General features: G+C 36.7%; 1 protein-coding gene across 3 annotated transcripts in view; it reads left to right on the top strand.

Annotated features, from left to right (window-relative positions):
* The window catches only part of MAGI3 (membrane associated guanylate kinase, WW and PDZ domain containing 3), a 300844-nt gene that overhangs the window by 152916 nt on the left and 131331 nt on the right, over positions 1-16597 (top strand). The window lies entirely within an intron of this gene.

The following is a 16597-nucleotide window of genomic DNA, read 5'->3' as shown; positions in this document are numbered from 1 at the left end:
TTGCAGTTATTAAACTTTTATATTATATATAAACAGCTTCCCAGAAACAGAAGTGAACATTAAACGTTATTTCCATGTCTGCAAATTCCCTTTCAGTCAGCATATATATATATATATATATATAATCTTTGTCTTTGTAGTATTACCTACATGTTTGTATTGGACCTTTTCTACTTTTTTTTTTAAATTGTAAAAATGATAACAACATTTAAGACAAAAATGTAAAGACAGGGCATAGCCACTCATAATCTTATCACTAACAGCATTTTAATTATTTGTCAGTTGTCTTATTTTTTAAGGTCTCTTCTAAATTGTCACATCTGTTTCTTTACAAATCCTGATCTCTAAGAATAATTTCCCCTCAGTGGCGCTTTTTGCCTACTGGTCCCTCTTAAATACAGTAGTGTTCTTCAAGAGCAACAACAGTGTACTTGGTTTTAATTTTGAATTTAAAATTTAACAAAATATCTCATGTTTACTGAGGTTAAGGTACTTGTGAATTATTTATTAGAGAGTTTGGAAAATGTTAATTCTAAGTGTGTGTATTGTAAATGTGTCTCATGTCAATAGCAAGGTAATAGAATCATAATATATGAAAATGTATGTTATTGAAGAGCTACAAAGAAGAATTGATGTTAGTGCTTACTTGAACTTAACAACAGACATTTTCCTACTGAATTATGATGAATTTATATCTCTCTAGAAAGCAGTAACTTGACATCCATTCATTTTGACCACGAAAAAAAAGGTTGTGTGTGGATTGTACCTCCCCCAGCTATCTATTGGTCTCGTTACCTCTGTGCCTTGTTTTTTTCTCATGTGACACCTATTTATTTTTTCATCACAATAGCTAAATAACATAGTATTAATGTTTGCCTACAGCAGCTCTTCAGTTATATGATTTTCTTTTAGCTTTAGTCATAGAGCTCCAGATTATTACTCCTTTCATCTCTCTCTGAAGAAAAAAAAAATCAAAGAAAATATGGTACACATACACCATGGAATACTATGCAGCCATAAAATGAACAAAATCATGTCCTCTGCAGCAACATCAGTGCAGCTGGAGGCCATTACATTAAATGAATTAACACAGGAACAGATAACCAAATCCACATGTTTTCATTTATAAATGGTAGCTAAACATCGAGTACCCATGGACAGAAAGAGGAGAGCAATAAGACACTGGGGTCTCCTTCAGGGTGGAGGGTGGGAGGAGAGTGAGAGTCAAAAAACTACTTATTGGGTAGTATGCTCACTATCTGGGTGACAAGATCATTTGTATACCATACTCCAGCATCACTCAATTTACCCATGTAACAAACCTGCGCATGTATCCCCCGAACCTCAAGTAAAAGTTGAAAAATAAAGATAAAAAGTAGATGAAATTTATCTATCTATTAATTTAAAACCACCATTACCATCACAACTCAGAAAGACCGCAGATAACGCATCATGTCTTTCATCACAGTTTTCGTCTTAATTTCTCTTGATTTGGATTGTTTAAATTTCTTTTCTTTTCTTTTCTTTTTTGGAATCAGATTCCCCGTCCCCATAGCTAAAGGATTTAAATTTATCTTTATGATGTTGTTGTTTTTTCCTTTTTCTTGGGTGAATATTAATATTCTCATTTCAAATGTAATTTCTTTTTAATTTTTGAGTTTTCTTCAACTATGCTCCTTATTTATTAAACATTTAGTTCATTCTCTTTTCTCCTGCAGGGACACCTATAATTTGAAGTTTGAATCACAGCACTTCCCCTGCACATCTGTGAGCATTCATTCACTTCACATCTCAGCTAATTTCTTATGTTTAGTGTGTTTCTTGACTCTGCCTCCTATTTCACCAATACAATGTTCTGCTGCGTTGATTCTTCTAATACTACTTCTACTGCCAGTATTAATTGGTTTGCAGCTAAATTTATCCTGTGCTGGTGTTAGTGCCCTCCAACTGTTCTGCTTTTCCCATAGTCACATTGTTGCCAGAATGATACATCTAAAACATAAGTCTGGTTATGTCATGAGTCCTGGTAAAATATTTAGTGACTTCACCACAGAGTAATGCTCTAATCCTTTAAGGTCATGAGTTAGATCCTTCTTTCATCTGAGCTTCCCGCCTATCACTCTAGTCATATAATCCCTTGCTGCCTTGCTTTTCCTGTCCATGTTTTCTTGTACATAATTTACTAATCCCTAAGATGTGGTCTTACAGTAAATTGCCTTAATCACCATATGGTGTTCAATCACTGGGTCAGGGTGGAGGAACCAGTTCTGTAAGTGGCCTGTTAGTATTCATTTCAGCAATCAAATTACAGGCTTAGGTCAACCAGGACTGACTTCTCTAGCTTAATTGTTTGATCTGAAGCCTGGGATGGTGCTCAGCTTTGACAGTGTGTTCCTAGTTATGCAGCTCTGAAATTTGAAAGCAAGCTGTACTTGGCCAGGGTGGTCTTCTTCTCTTGTTTTTCTTGTTTGCCTCAAAGATTATATTTGCTCTAATTCTTAAGCACTTAAGAGAATGGGGGAAAAAACAGAAGCTTTATAGATTTCTAAAAAATGGTGTACTTTTGTTGTTCGCTTAAAAAAAAACCTCTCGATAGAAAGTTATGAAGAGGAGGAGAAAAATTCTTCATTGTCTTGCCACTGAGAAATAAGCACATTTTAGAATATGTTTTGCATACGTATATAAGAAATGTGTACCAATTTCGTAAATATTGTATACTAAATGCTATTCTGCACCATCCTCTTTTTTTTTTTACTCAATATATTTAAACATTATAAATCAGTAGTTGAAGATAGGTTTCATTATTAATGATGTACTCATCAGTTCCCTATAGTTGGATACATTTTTTTTACATTTGTATTTGAATATTACCTTAGTAGATCTTTTTGTAAGAGGATATGCAAGTATATGTTGATAGATATTGCCATAATGCCTTTCAGAAAGGTTGTGCAACTGTATACCCTCATTAATAGTGCATGAAAATACTTATTGCCGCATATCTCTTTCAAAGCTAGATTATTGTCATTTACTCTCTGTGAGGTAAAGTCTTCCAGTTTCCAGCTCTAAATTCAGATCTCTTCTCTGAATTCCACATAGTTATATCCAACAACCTACTTGGTATTTCTACAAGGTGTCCGTCTCACCAGCATATCAAAACAGCATGCCCCAAACCAACCTGATTTCCTGCCTCAATTCTGAAACTTGTTCTTCTCTTTTCTATTTTTCTTTAAATAGAACTTAAATTTACCTGGTTTCTCAAATGAGAAACCTGGAGTCATTATTATTTTTGGCTCTCCCTGAATCTTCCTGTCAGATGTACTACCAAGGATTATGACTTCTACCCACAGTCCCATGTATATCCAAATACAAGAAGAGCCTGTTCTTAAGCTATCCACAGTTACTAGAAGACATGTGTTTTTTTAAAAAAATCTTTTGATTAGACAGTATGAATCTAACTTTTAGGGACATAATCAAATTTCTACTTCTAATATTTAATTTAATTATACATATATTTAAACTCACAATTTAGAGATACTGGTTTTGCCACTGTGTCATACAAAAATTTTGTTGGTGCTTTGTCAACGCTGGAATGAGTGATCTAACACAGTTTTCCAGATCATCTCCTCCTCCCTTCCATCTAAGTTGTTTGAGATAATGTATTTTTTGAATCCGTGTATAATGCTGTCTCAGTTCCAAGTACAATTAGGGCAGAATTTTTCCCCCTACTTTTTCTGTTGGCATATATTCATGATCCTGTAACCTAAGCATGAACTGAATCACTTTTTTCAAATGATCATTGAAATATTGCTTAATAGTGACATCTAACACACACAGCAGGGAGGTAATACGTCATGGAGTAATTACTAAATCTTCTTACTTTGCTTACTTTTTTCTTTTTTTTTTTTTTTTTTTACCAGTTGTGTCAAATTATCTCTTGAAGCAATTGTTGTTGATTCAGGCTAACCTGCCTGTTCCAGACAGTACTTTGTGATTTTTCAGAACAAAATAATTTATATGTCAGTCTATAATCTGAAATATTCTAAGGTTCAAAATAAGATTATTTCCTCTTCTAAGGATAGTTTTTGATATTGAAAAACTCTTCATATGTATGGATATGTACAGTGAATCTCAAATCCATCTCCTTTTCTCCTTCACTACCACTGTAAATCAAAATCATCTCTCACCTGGACAGTGACCCTCACTGTTTAATTGCATGCCCCATAGCTATTCTTGCCCCCTTGTACATTCTCCACACAAAGTTACTTTTTCAATATGCCAGTCTAATTTTCTTACTTCGTCACATAAAGCCCATTAGTGCTATTTCTTGACTACCTTTTCAGTTTACCTTGATATCACTTGGCTCTTACCATTAGCACATGAAGTCTTCAGCTTGATACAGATGTCAGGTAGCCTCTATTTAGCTATTAAAATGCCTGCAGGGCCGGGCGCGGTGGCTCAAGTCTGTAATCCCAGCACTTTGGGAGGCCGAGACGGGCGGATCACGAGGTCAGGAGATCGAGACCATCCTGGCTAACACGGTGAAACCCCGTTTCCAAAAAAATACAAAAAAAAAGCTAGCCGGGCGAGGTGGCGGGCGCCTGTAGTCCCAGCTACTCGGGAGGCTGAGGCAGGAGAATGGCGTGAACCCGGGAGGCAGAGCTTGCAGTGAGCTGAGATCCGGCCACTGCACTCCAGCCCGGGTGACAGAGCGAGACTCTGTCTCAAAAAAAAAAAAAAAAAAAAAAAATGCCTGCATTGGTAGTAGTGGGTAAGGAGGGAGCTAGAGCCAAGGAAACATTTTGGTAGCTTTATGTCCGTTTCTCTCTGAATTTTTGTCTTTTGCTCCTACGCATTGGGAATTTTTGCCTTTCCCTTGTTGGGAGTAGGCGTGGTGGCTTCATTTGGTTCCTTCTGCTTCAAGGTGAACTGATGGTGAATTAGAAGGTACTCTGCCACAACTCATACACCTTTTGTCATGTACCATTCCACTCTCAAGTCACTGTCATCTGCAGCTTTGAAGTAGGTTTGCCTACTGACATCAGACCTTCCAGTTAAGAACCTTGTACAGAAGAAAAATGGCCGATGAGTTTGGTCAGTGAATTCCACCTTCAGTCCTGCCATGCTTTCTGATAGCTCATGTAAACTGGGGGTGTCAGTGGAGAACTTCTGGATATTTTCTATTCAGAGTTTTCAAAACGTGCTGTGCTTATGAGCTAGAGAATTGCTGTCAGCTTCTGGCATTCCCTCAATGTAGTCTAAATTGTTTTGCATTTTCTGGAGTTGATAACTTTTAAGAGATTAAATTTTTTCTTTCTATTTTTGATTATTTTTCTCATTTTCTGTGTTGAAAAGAGGGATTTTTGTGGAAGTGACTTACATTGTCATGTTGCCTAGAAGACTCTTCCAGTTGTTGAACTGACATTTTACATTTTGAAGGATGATTTAAAAATATTCTAAATGTGTTATTGATTAAAGAGAGATTAGAAATGGAAATTGAAAATACTTAAATTATTTTGTTTGTTGAATGTATGTTCACTCTGTCTGGAGTCAGATTACTTTTGATGTGTAATAGAATTTTGGGGATCTTTAACCATTTACTGTAGAAAAGTTCTGAGGGTCAGTATATATTTTTAAAAGCTATCAGAGAAAAGGAGACTATTAAATTTTTCCTTTAATTTGGTTAATTATATCAGCCTATTGCCTGAATCCAGAGGTTGAAATTGTTTACAGTCATGAAGTCTCTTAAAATACACTATGAATTCTCTAATTATCTTTTTTGGGTCAGTATTCCCTTTCAGCTATCTCTTTATCAGCTGTTGTAATGAAATATCATTAACAGATCTTCTACCTCAAGTCCTGGACATTCTGTTGAAGCACATAACTTTGATTTGTAAAGACTACTAAACCCAGTTATTCTGTTTGCAGTGAAAATGACAGTACACAATAGATGGCTTTGTACCCTCCTGTCAAAAGGATGAAGCATATAATATGACTCAGTTATTGGTGTGCCAGCCAGGCATTGGTTATCTGGCATTACGACAGGTTTGCTAATGATTCCTGATGTGAGTGTCACAAAGAAAAAATTATAAATAGCCTCAGGATAACACTTCTAAAATGCTGTTTTTCTTTAGGTACTAAATGTTCATAATCCCATAAAAAGTTTGGAAAAGAAAAGGACTCAATTTTGATTATTTACGTTTTTACTTTTTCTACTGTGTTCCACTGGGAAGATCCCATTTTACTTTGCCCTTCCTGATATATGACCTTTTAAGGGGAGGTTGTGGTGATTTTGCTGTGTCTTGTCTAGAATGATGATTTCCATCTTATTTTTCAAACATAGGTTTTAGTTCTTTAGTTTATCCGTTGACTGAGAGTTTCAGTTAAAAGAGAAATGATTGCAATTTATCCTAGGAATGGTGAAAATAATACCTATTTGGAAGACAGCTGACTAAAGAAAAACCTACATAAATAGTCTCAGCTTTCATGTAGAACTTGCAAGTTTTTTGTCATAACGGTCCACTACGTTAGGCCTCCTTTTCCATTAATGACCTTTAAAAGGCACAGTTTTTCAAACTTTGGTTTCTAGTTTGTAAAACTTTTTTTTCATTATAGTAACATATTTTCACTGCAGAAAATTTGAAAAACAAAAACTATGAAGAAAAACGTTTTTAAAGAAAAAAGTTTATTTAAGGCCGGGAGCGGTGGCTCACTCCTGTAATCCCAGCACTTTGGGAGGCTGAGATGGGTGGATCAGGAGGTCAAGAGATCGAGACCATCCTGGCCAACATGGTGAAACCCCATCTCTACTAAAAATACAAAAATTAGCTGGGCGTGGTGGTGCGTGTCTGTAGTCCCAGCTGCTCGGGAGGCTGAAGCAGGAGAATCGCTTGAACCCAGGAGGTGGAGGTTACAATGAGCCGAGATCGCGCCACTGCACTCCAGCCTGGCGAGATTCCATCTCAGAAAAAAAAAAAAAAAAAAGCGAAAAGTTTATTTAAAATCCTTTTCAAGATCACAAGGTAATTACATCCTTTGATAATACCTTAAGTATTGTTAAGTGTTTAAGTGTGAGTTTGTTTTATGTGTGTCCCTTACATTTTTTATTTGCATATCTTCAGTTATCTTTAATTTGGATTCATACCAAATATTTTATTTTGTAACTTGCTTTTTTTCATTTAAAATGTATCTTGAGCATTTGACTGCATTGTCATATATTGAAGCATTACTTTTTTTTTTTTTTTTTGAGACAGGATCTCATTCTGTTCCCCATGCTGGAGTGCAGTGGTGCGGTCATGGCTCACTGCAGCTTTGACCTCCCTGGCTTAGGTGATCCTCCCTTTTCAGCCTCCCAGGTAGCTGAGACTATAGGTGTGTACCATGACACCCTGCTAATTTTTTGTATTTTTTAAATAGAGACAGCATTTTACCCATCTGTACGAAAAATAGAGATGGTCTCAGACTCCTGGGCTCAAGCAATCCATCATCTCAGCTTCTCAAAGTGCTGGAATTACAGGTGTGAGCCACCACACCTGGCGAAAACATTACTTTTAATGATGTTGCTTAGTGAAAGGGTTTCTGTGTCTTTGAAGGCTATAGTAAAAGTATTTTTCTAATACGAATTAATTAGAAACACAATCAGTATAATGATCACATTGTTTAAAATGTCATTTTTGCATGTTTAAGACAAGTGTTTATTCAGCACTGTGCTAGGTATTTTGGAGGATACAGAGGCACACAAAGCGTAGTTTCTGGCTTCACACATGCTTAAGATCCAGTGGGGGAAGCAGACATGTACCCACTGTTCTGTGGCAAGAACCAACGGGGAGGAGAGATGAAAAGAGGAACATCTTAGTGTGGACTCCAGAGTTCTGCCCACGTCTTGTTTTCGGAGCAGGTGGACAAGTGGTCAATGTGCAGGGCTTTTGCTTTAACCTTATTTATGTGTACATAGCACTTTAGATTTATGTATACACAGCACTGTAGAGCACTAGCTAGAATAGACACAAAACTGAAACCAATAGAGAAAACAATTGGATATGGAGATTAGAAAGGTAGAGCTGGATGTTGACAAGACTGGTGTAGTTGCCTCGGAAGTGAGAATATAGATATAGATGCAATATCATTTTCCTCTGGGGAACCACCTCTTTTTCTTTACATCTCAGATCCCTGGCCATGTGTCTGAGAGTTTTTTAGAGATATGATTGTTATTTATAAATATATCATACACAGAAACACTTGCTTTTTTAAGCAAATAAAAATCATATAAACAAAAAAAATCCACAGTATGATGGGTTTTAGTTACACATAATTTGAATATAATATAGCAATTTTGATGTCGCATTAATATGGAATTTTACATGTGATAAACAGTGTTAGACTTTTAGGAATATATATTTTTAGTTTGGTAGAGCTCATGGATTTCCAGATGTATAGGCTACTTAAGCCAAAGAGTTCTTTCTCTAGCTATGATTATAATTCTTCTGATTATAAACACATTAAAAAATAATAAAGGAAAGAAGAAGAGGAATGTAAGAAATGAGAAAGGAGGGAGAGAGAAAAGAAAACCTTTCTGGGCATGTGTAGGGAAAGCAGCAGGCTTGACCTTCAAATGCCAGTGATATGTAGGACTCAGGGCAGCATATGAAATCTGACCAATGTATTTGTGATGGCCCCTTCCAGGAACCTATGCAAAGTGGACACTCCCATTTCAATGTTTACTATTGCCATAATTCATAATATAGACAAAGAATGTGACCTCTGTAGCAGGAGCCTTTTTTGTGACTGCTGAAGTGGTGGCTTTATTATGTAGAAGATAATAACATTGCTTCATTGCTTTAGTCTGTGTTTCTTCAAACTGTAACTTGAAAAACTGACTAGTTTTAAAAATGGAAATGGCTCAGGAGACTCCGGAGTATTTAACGCTTTTCACACTTGGGACTGGAGAGGAATTTATTTATATAAATTATTTTAAAAATTCATTAAGTTCCTGCTTGCCTGTAATGAGAGTGGCATACTTAGAGAAATGTGTAGATATAGACCTTCTGAGTTTAAAACCTTGGATATATTCTTTAAGTAGAAGACAGACTAGAAATAATGAGAAAGCATTTGAACACAGATGTGGAATATAGGGGTGACCAGAAAGAATATGTTCATAGTTGTTAGCTTATGGGAATTACAAAGGGTTTTAGTGTCAGACCTGAGTTAGTGGATGTTCTTTTACATTATTGTTACAAGGTTCTGCGTAACCTACTGGTCTCTGGAACTCTTATCACAGATTGTGTGGATTCTACCTCACTTTCTAAGAGCCAGCAACACTGGATTTCTCTCAGTTCCTCTAACCACTATGTTCTTCCCCAGCTCAAGTAAGTGCTGTTGAATATCTTGTTTCCTTTACCAACATTTCCCCCACTGCCCTTTTTGCCTTGCTGGCTCCTATTTATCTTTCAGGTTTCAGCTACAGTGGCACTTAGTGAAGTCTTCCCATAACCCCCAGATTTAGGATCTAAGTTGTAAATGCCCATAATACTCTGTATAGTAGTCCCCCCTTATTCTTGGGGGATATGTACCAGATCCTATATATACTATATTTTTTGATCTAATGACCCAGACAGCTACTAAGATAGCCACTGAGTAACTAATGTGTGGGTAGCATATATGGCATGGATATAGGGATGATACAGCAGGACAAAGGGATGACTCACATCCCAGGCGGGATGGAACAGGATGGCATGGGAGTTCATCGCAGCACTCAGAATGGCGTGCAGTCTAAAACTTATTAGTTGTTTATTTCTGGAATTTTCCACGTAATACTTTCAGACCAAGGCTGACTGTAGGTAACAAACCATGGAAAACAAAACGTTAGATAAAGAGGAACTCCTGTACTTCTCTTTTATAATGTTTCCACATTTGAAATTTCTTCTTCAGGCCGGGCGCGGTGGCTCAAGCCTGTAATCCCAGCACTTTGGGAGGCCGAGACGGGCGGATCACGAGGTCAGGAGATCGAGACCATCCTGGCTAACATGGTGAAACCCCGTCTCTACTAAAAAATACAAAAAACTAGCCGGGCGACGTGGCGGGCGCCTGTAGTCCCAGCTGCTTGGGAGGCTGAGGCAGGAGAATGGCGTAAACCCAGGAGGCGGAGCTTGCAGTGAGCTGAAATCTGACCACTGCACTCCAGCCTGGGCGGCAGAGCGAGACTCCGTCTCAAAAAAAAAAAAAAAAAAAAAAGAAATTTCTTCTTCAATGTTTATGTTCCCTGCAAGACTTTAAGTTCCCTTTGGGCTCACTCTCATTCACTGCATTTAGCCCTAAGTACCTACTCCTCAGAACTCAGAAATGACTAGACTGTGTCATGGAAAAGTAGGCTCTTATGAAACAGGAAACCTGTACTCTATAAGCTCATGCAAAACAAGAAATTCGTCAAAAGGGACCGTGTCTCTTACACATACATACGCGTGTGCACATACACACACACACACACAGAGAAAGAGAGAGAAAGAAACAGGGATATTCTAGGACAGCGCTTACAGTGTTTACAGTGTAGGCTCTGAAGACAGATTGACTGTGTTCACATCCCAAGTCTGTCACTTACTAGCAGTGTAACCTTGGCCAAGTTACTTAACTTCTCAAAACTTTAGCTTCTTATCTATAAAATGGGAATAATTATAACCTACTTCAAAGGTTATCATGAGGAGTGAGTTAAAACATATAGCATATAATATAATAAATGTAATTAATATGTATATAGTAATGATAATAATTCTAAAATAACAGCCCTAGTCATCAGTGTTTCCATTTCTTGTTCTTGTCTTATTCCTATGCCTCTTCCACAGAAAGGGAAGTTTTTGGCTTTTCCTGCTGTAGACTTGTTATACCCAATGGAGCCAGAAGATAATAGATTCAAATGGTTAGCTTAGCCTTATTTTATATTTCAGTCCAGATACCATTTGTGAATATGTTTTAAAATGTTAATAAGTAAAGAACAGAATTTGAGGAATTGACATATAAGCTATATAATTAAAACTACTTATAAAGACTCATAGAGCTTGCTGCTTTAATGAAGAATTGAAGAAATTGGTGAAGAATTTATTTTAGTGATTTGACAGAGCCAAAATAAAATCAGTTTTATTGTTGAAAAAACACAATTTAACATAAAGTTGTCGACAGACTGTTAAAGAGTGCTGTATCAGTTAAGTGTCTTCTAAAATTTCATGTATTCAAGGATGGAGAGGGTCAAATGGATAGTTAAAAATACAAATTAAGGCCAGGCATGGTGGCTCCCACCTGTAATCCCAGCCAGAACTTTGGGAGGCCAAGGCAGGCAGATCACTTGAGCTCAAGAGTTTGACACCAGTCTGGGCAACATGACAAACCCCTTTCTCTACCAAAAATACAAAAATTAACCTGGCCTGGTGGCATGTGCCTGTGGTCCCAGCTACTTGGGAGGCTGAGGTGGGAGGACTGCTGGAGTCCCTGAGGCAGAGGTTGCAGTGAGCCGAGATCGCACCTCTTCACTCCAGCCTGGTTGACAGAGTGAGACCCCATCTAAAAAAAAAAAAAAAAAAAAAAAAAGCTGATTCACTTATTCTGTTTTCTAGATACACACTAAATCTGTAAAAACTAAACTAAATCTATAAACTAAATCAATAAAAAATAAACCATGGCCTTGGCCTTTAGATAGCTGACAATTTATGTTTAACAATGTGTATGGTATTTTTGAACAGCTTTTGTGCCATAGAATGAATATGTTTTACTATGAAATGTATAGATACTGATTATCTAGAAAAGCATTGTAAATACTCTTTGTTTTTACAAACAAGTAGACAGTTTGATTTATTATTTCTTTTAGGGAATCCCCTTCCTTGAGCCAGGGAGCCAGTCTGGCATTAGGCTAATCTCACCACTTTCATGGAGTCTTCCCTTACTGCTATAGATTTCACGAGGTAGAAGAAATAATAAGATGGACTGCTATTCTGAGTCTTGGTCTAATGGAAAAGGACTAATTTGTAACATTGGTTGTGTGTTGACATGGTTGTATTGAACAGTTTATTGAGAAAGTCACCAGGTTGTCTTGCAGACATCATTGTAAAGAAGAGAACTGAAACATGATTATGCCCATCCTTTGCCTTTAAGGAAAACAGATATTTGCAAGATTATAGCATCTATGGGTGTGATTTCAAGACTAGCGAGTTCTAAAAGAAAAATTATTAGAAGAAATTTTTATGGGTATACAAAATGCCCTGAACAGCTCAGGTTTCTTAAAGGATGTGCATGATTAATAGATGAAAGGAGCACATAATCATCACACAGTTATACAGTGCTAAGATTTTAAGAAATAAACATTTAAGAATTTTCAAAGACCAAAATTTAAAACGAGCCAAGATGCCTCAGAGTGCACAAAGAACTTTTAAGGTTGTGTTTGCAGCAAGAGCAACAAGAGGGAAGGGATAGCTCACTGTCTGAAGAAAATATTCTTAGTGTTTGTTTACAGGTAAAAATCAGACCTATACAATTCTTACTTTGCTTCTGTAATCCTGCAGTAGCAGAAATCCTTTTCCCATAGTAAAAGGTAAAACAAACAACCTGAAACAGAGGAAATTAAACAAACAAACAAAAAATATGAAAAGATGGAGTATCATTCACTTTAAATGAATTTAAATTTTCAAGACCCAAATGAATTGCCTCATGAGTTGATGGACTCAGGTATAATCTTAGGGTTATTGTCAGTATTTTTTTATTTTTTTATTTTTTTAACAAAATCACTGAGAATATGGGATAAATACTTGGAGACAGGAGAGAGACAAATGTCCCAGTTTCCAAAAAGGAATAAAGTATATTGCAAAAACCCAAGACCAGTTCCCTACTTTAAACTGTGGTAAAATTGGAAGAGATTGTAAAAAAATGAAATACTGTGTTTAGAAGAGAATGAGATGATCACCATGAATCAATATGAATTTATAAGAATAAGACATACCAAACTGACCTCATTTTTTTTGCTTTATTTTCAGTTTTATAATTGCTACTGAATTAGAGAATAGTAAAGACATGTTGTATCTTGACTTTAGCCAAGTGGTTGACAATGTTTCCTTATCTATCCTTGTGGAAACATGATGAAATTAGATTGTAATTAGATTGATTTACAGCTGCTTGCCTGACCATCCCCATGCCAGCATGCCCAGGGTTTAGTTAAATAATAGTTACTTTATATACTGGTTCCTCACAGAGAACTGGTGGTGAACATTAATTTGCATATATTCAGAAAGTATGGATTTGTAGTTATTAGTTTTTTTAAGGATTTGTATGTTGAAACTTGAGTGCCTAGATTTATTCATATGATTGAGGTTTCTGTTAGGGACTTTTTTCCAACCGAGCTGTATTTGTAAGTTATATAAATCTGTTTTTAATTTATATATGTAACCTTGACTTATAAATTACTTAGAAGTCAAGGCATAATATTAGCATTTAGAGCAAAGTCTGACTATGTTAAGAATGCTAACATTATGAGGAATCTTTTCTTTGTTCAGTAACAACTATATTAAGTTCACTAGGATGTTTTTCATACCTTTGAAATGTCATTCCTGTGAACTATCCCTAAATAAAAGGCAGATGTTCATATACAACTTGATAGTACAGATGTACTCAGCAGTGTCTTTTTGAGTCAATGTGTCTGTTGGCCTTCTGGTAATCCCACAGTCAGCTGCCTGTTCAAGATATTTACATATTTTTAAAAACAATACAAATTCCCTGGAATCATCTCAAAGAGAGAACCATATATTTTGTCCCCTTAGGAAGTTCTTTTGGCAGTCCATGATAACTGCTACATCCAATTTTTTTTTTTTATTAATTGTTACTTTTAGAGACTGCAAACCCGTAGTTAACTTATTAAACTTTCATAATTGATATTTCTTTGATGCTTATAATATTTTGCCTCTAGCCTCAAAACAGTGTGATGACTTTTTTGAATACTTGCAGATGTTTACATAAAATATCACGATTATTTATTTATTTGTTTATTTTTGAGACAGAATCTCACTCTGTTTTCCAGGCTGAAGTGCAGCAGGGCGATCTCGTCTCACTGCGACCTGTGCCTCCCAGGTTCAAGCGATTCTCCTACCTCAGCCTCTAGAGTAGCTGGGATTACGGGCACATACCACCATACCCTGCTAATTTTTGTATTTTTAGTAGAGATGGGGTTTAACCATGTTGGCTAGGCTGGTCTCGATCTCCTGACCTCAAGTAATCCAACTGCCTCGGCCTCCCAAAGTGCTGGGACTACAGGCATGAGCACCCGGCCAAAATACCACACTTACAAAATTGTCCCTCACACTTTTCTTTGTAACTGTTCATCTTGGTGTTACATCTAGAATCCCAGGAGAAGTGAAGGGTGAAAAAAAGAGTGCAATTCCAGCCTTGGCCTCTCAGTCTTAAGATCTTGTAGGCCCTTGAAAGAAGATTTGAGGCCCTGCGTGGTGACTCAAGCCTGTAATCCTAGCACTTTGGGAGGCCGAGATGGGCGGATCATGAGGTCAGGAGATTGAGACCAACCTGGCTAACACGGTGAAACCTCATTTCTACTAAAAATACAAAAAATTAACCGGGCGTGGTGGCGGGCGCCTGTAGTCCCAGCTACTGGGGAGGCTGAGGCAGGAGAATGGGGTGAACCCGGGAGGCGGAGCTTGCAGTGAGCTGAGATCGCGCCACCACACTCCAGCCTGGGCGACAGAGCGAGACTCCATCTCAAAAAACAAAACAAAACAAAATAAAACAAAAATGGAGTTGTTTCAATTATTTTGCCTTAAGAGACCCATTATGCTGTATTTCTGATTTTATTGTAGCTTTGTCCTTAATTATATCTAATTTAATGGTTGTTATTTTATAGACTAAAATACAATCTGAGTTTTTAGCATTTTATAGTTATCTTTGTAAGTTATACTGTATGTGACAGTAAAGCAAATTAAAAGGAAATTGTGAGTTAATAAAACAAAGTATTGAGTCAGATTGTCTTTTTAAATTATTCATGTATTATCTTTTATCCAAATTAAGTCCTTTTTGAAAATATGTTGTATAGCAGATTTTTAGATATCGGAGCCTACTTTATGTTATTTTTTTTTTTTTTTTTTTTTTTTTTTTTTTTGAGACGGAGTCTTGCTCTGTCGCCAGGGCTGGAGTGCAGTGGCCGGATCTCAGCTCACTGCAGCTCCGCCTCCCGGGTTCACGCCATTCTCCTGCCTCAGCCTCCCGAGTAGCTGGGACTACAGACGCCCGCCACCTCGCCCGGCTAGTTTTTTTTTTTTGTATTTTTTTAGTAGAGACGGGTTTCACCGTGTTCGCCAGGATGGTCTCGATCTCCTGACCTCGTGATCCGCCCGTCTCGGCCTCCCAAAGTGCTGGATTACAGGCTTGAGCCACCGCGCCCGGCCCTTTATGTTATTTTTAAGTGGGGAAAAAACAATGATGCATTCTCTGTCCGTTCAAAAACCCTAACCAAACTTCCCCAAGTATCGCAAAACACCTTTAGGCAACTATATAGCGATTTACCAAAACCTTTTTATAACATTTACAAAGCATTTGAGATATCTCTTACCTGATTTTAAAAATACTTAATGAATTCATTATTTGGTATATTTTTGTTCAATAAGCAATGAGACTATGCAGTATTGATTATAAATTAGCATTTTATTCTATCCAGTGATGAATAGTATACTGTACTATTCTGTATTATAAATTTTAAAAATGAAATAATATTATTTTTATCTAAATAATACTTGGGTTAGTGGGATCCCTAAATGCTTAATAGAAACAATCTCTGGGATCAGAGATTCTTCTGTGTTCATCCTGGTAAATATCTTTCAGGTTTATTAAAATCACAAAGGCTCCCCCTTGCTCAGCATCTATTTTTGGCAAGACAAAAGAAGGATTTTTTAAGGTTTGTGTATATTAGTTTAGGGTCTGAATATGTTTGCTGAACTTTTGACACACACTGATTTCCTGCTTATATTAGCACTGTCTTGCATAGGTTATGTTCATTTATACATATGAGAAGAGCAAAAGAGGGAATTAGAAATGTAATATTGTGGAATAATAGTTAAAAGAATTAGCTGATCTATAGTATTTGATTTATCTAACCTTGTCATAAGTGTGTTGCTCTAAATAAAATAGTATACTTTAATCAACTGTTCTTATTAGTAAAATAATCTATTTTGCTTTAGCATTGATTTTTTTTCTAATTATCTGAAGCCTTGTCTAATGAACAGTGGTTTGGACTACTTGGAGTTTCATTTTAAGTTCAACCCTTAGTATAAATTCATTGCTATCAGATTTCTGCAATCCTATTTTTTCTGCTTAATATTTCTTTGAGAGCCCTTATATTTCTCTATTTATTTCCTATTTTCCCCACAAATAATAGAAAATCTTTGACTTTCTTAATTATTCACATTGTATCTAGGAGTCAAGCAAGTGGACAGAAAATGCCTGTAGGCAGAAGACCGTAAGGTGGGGCCAGTTTGGCCTTTTCGAAGATCAGAAAGTTGACCAAGCATAGGTGGAGCAGTGTTTGACAGTGGGAAGAGTAACCAAATTAGGATCAGAGATGGCTGGA

This window comes from Trachypithecus francoisi, unplaced genomic scaffold (assembly GCF_009764315.1).
Source record: "Trachypithecus francoisi isolate TF-2019V2 unplaced genomic scaffold, Tfra_2.0 Lachesis_group5, whole genome shotgun sequence".
Classification (NCBI taxonomy): Eukaryota; Metazoa; Chordata; class Mammalia; order Primates; family Cercopithecidae; genus Trachypithecus; species Trachypithecus francoisi.
This window is presented reverse-complemented; position numbering and strand designations above follow the sequence as displayed.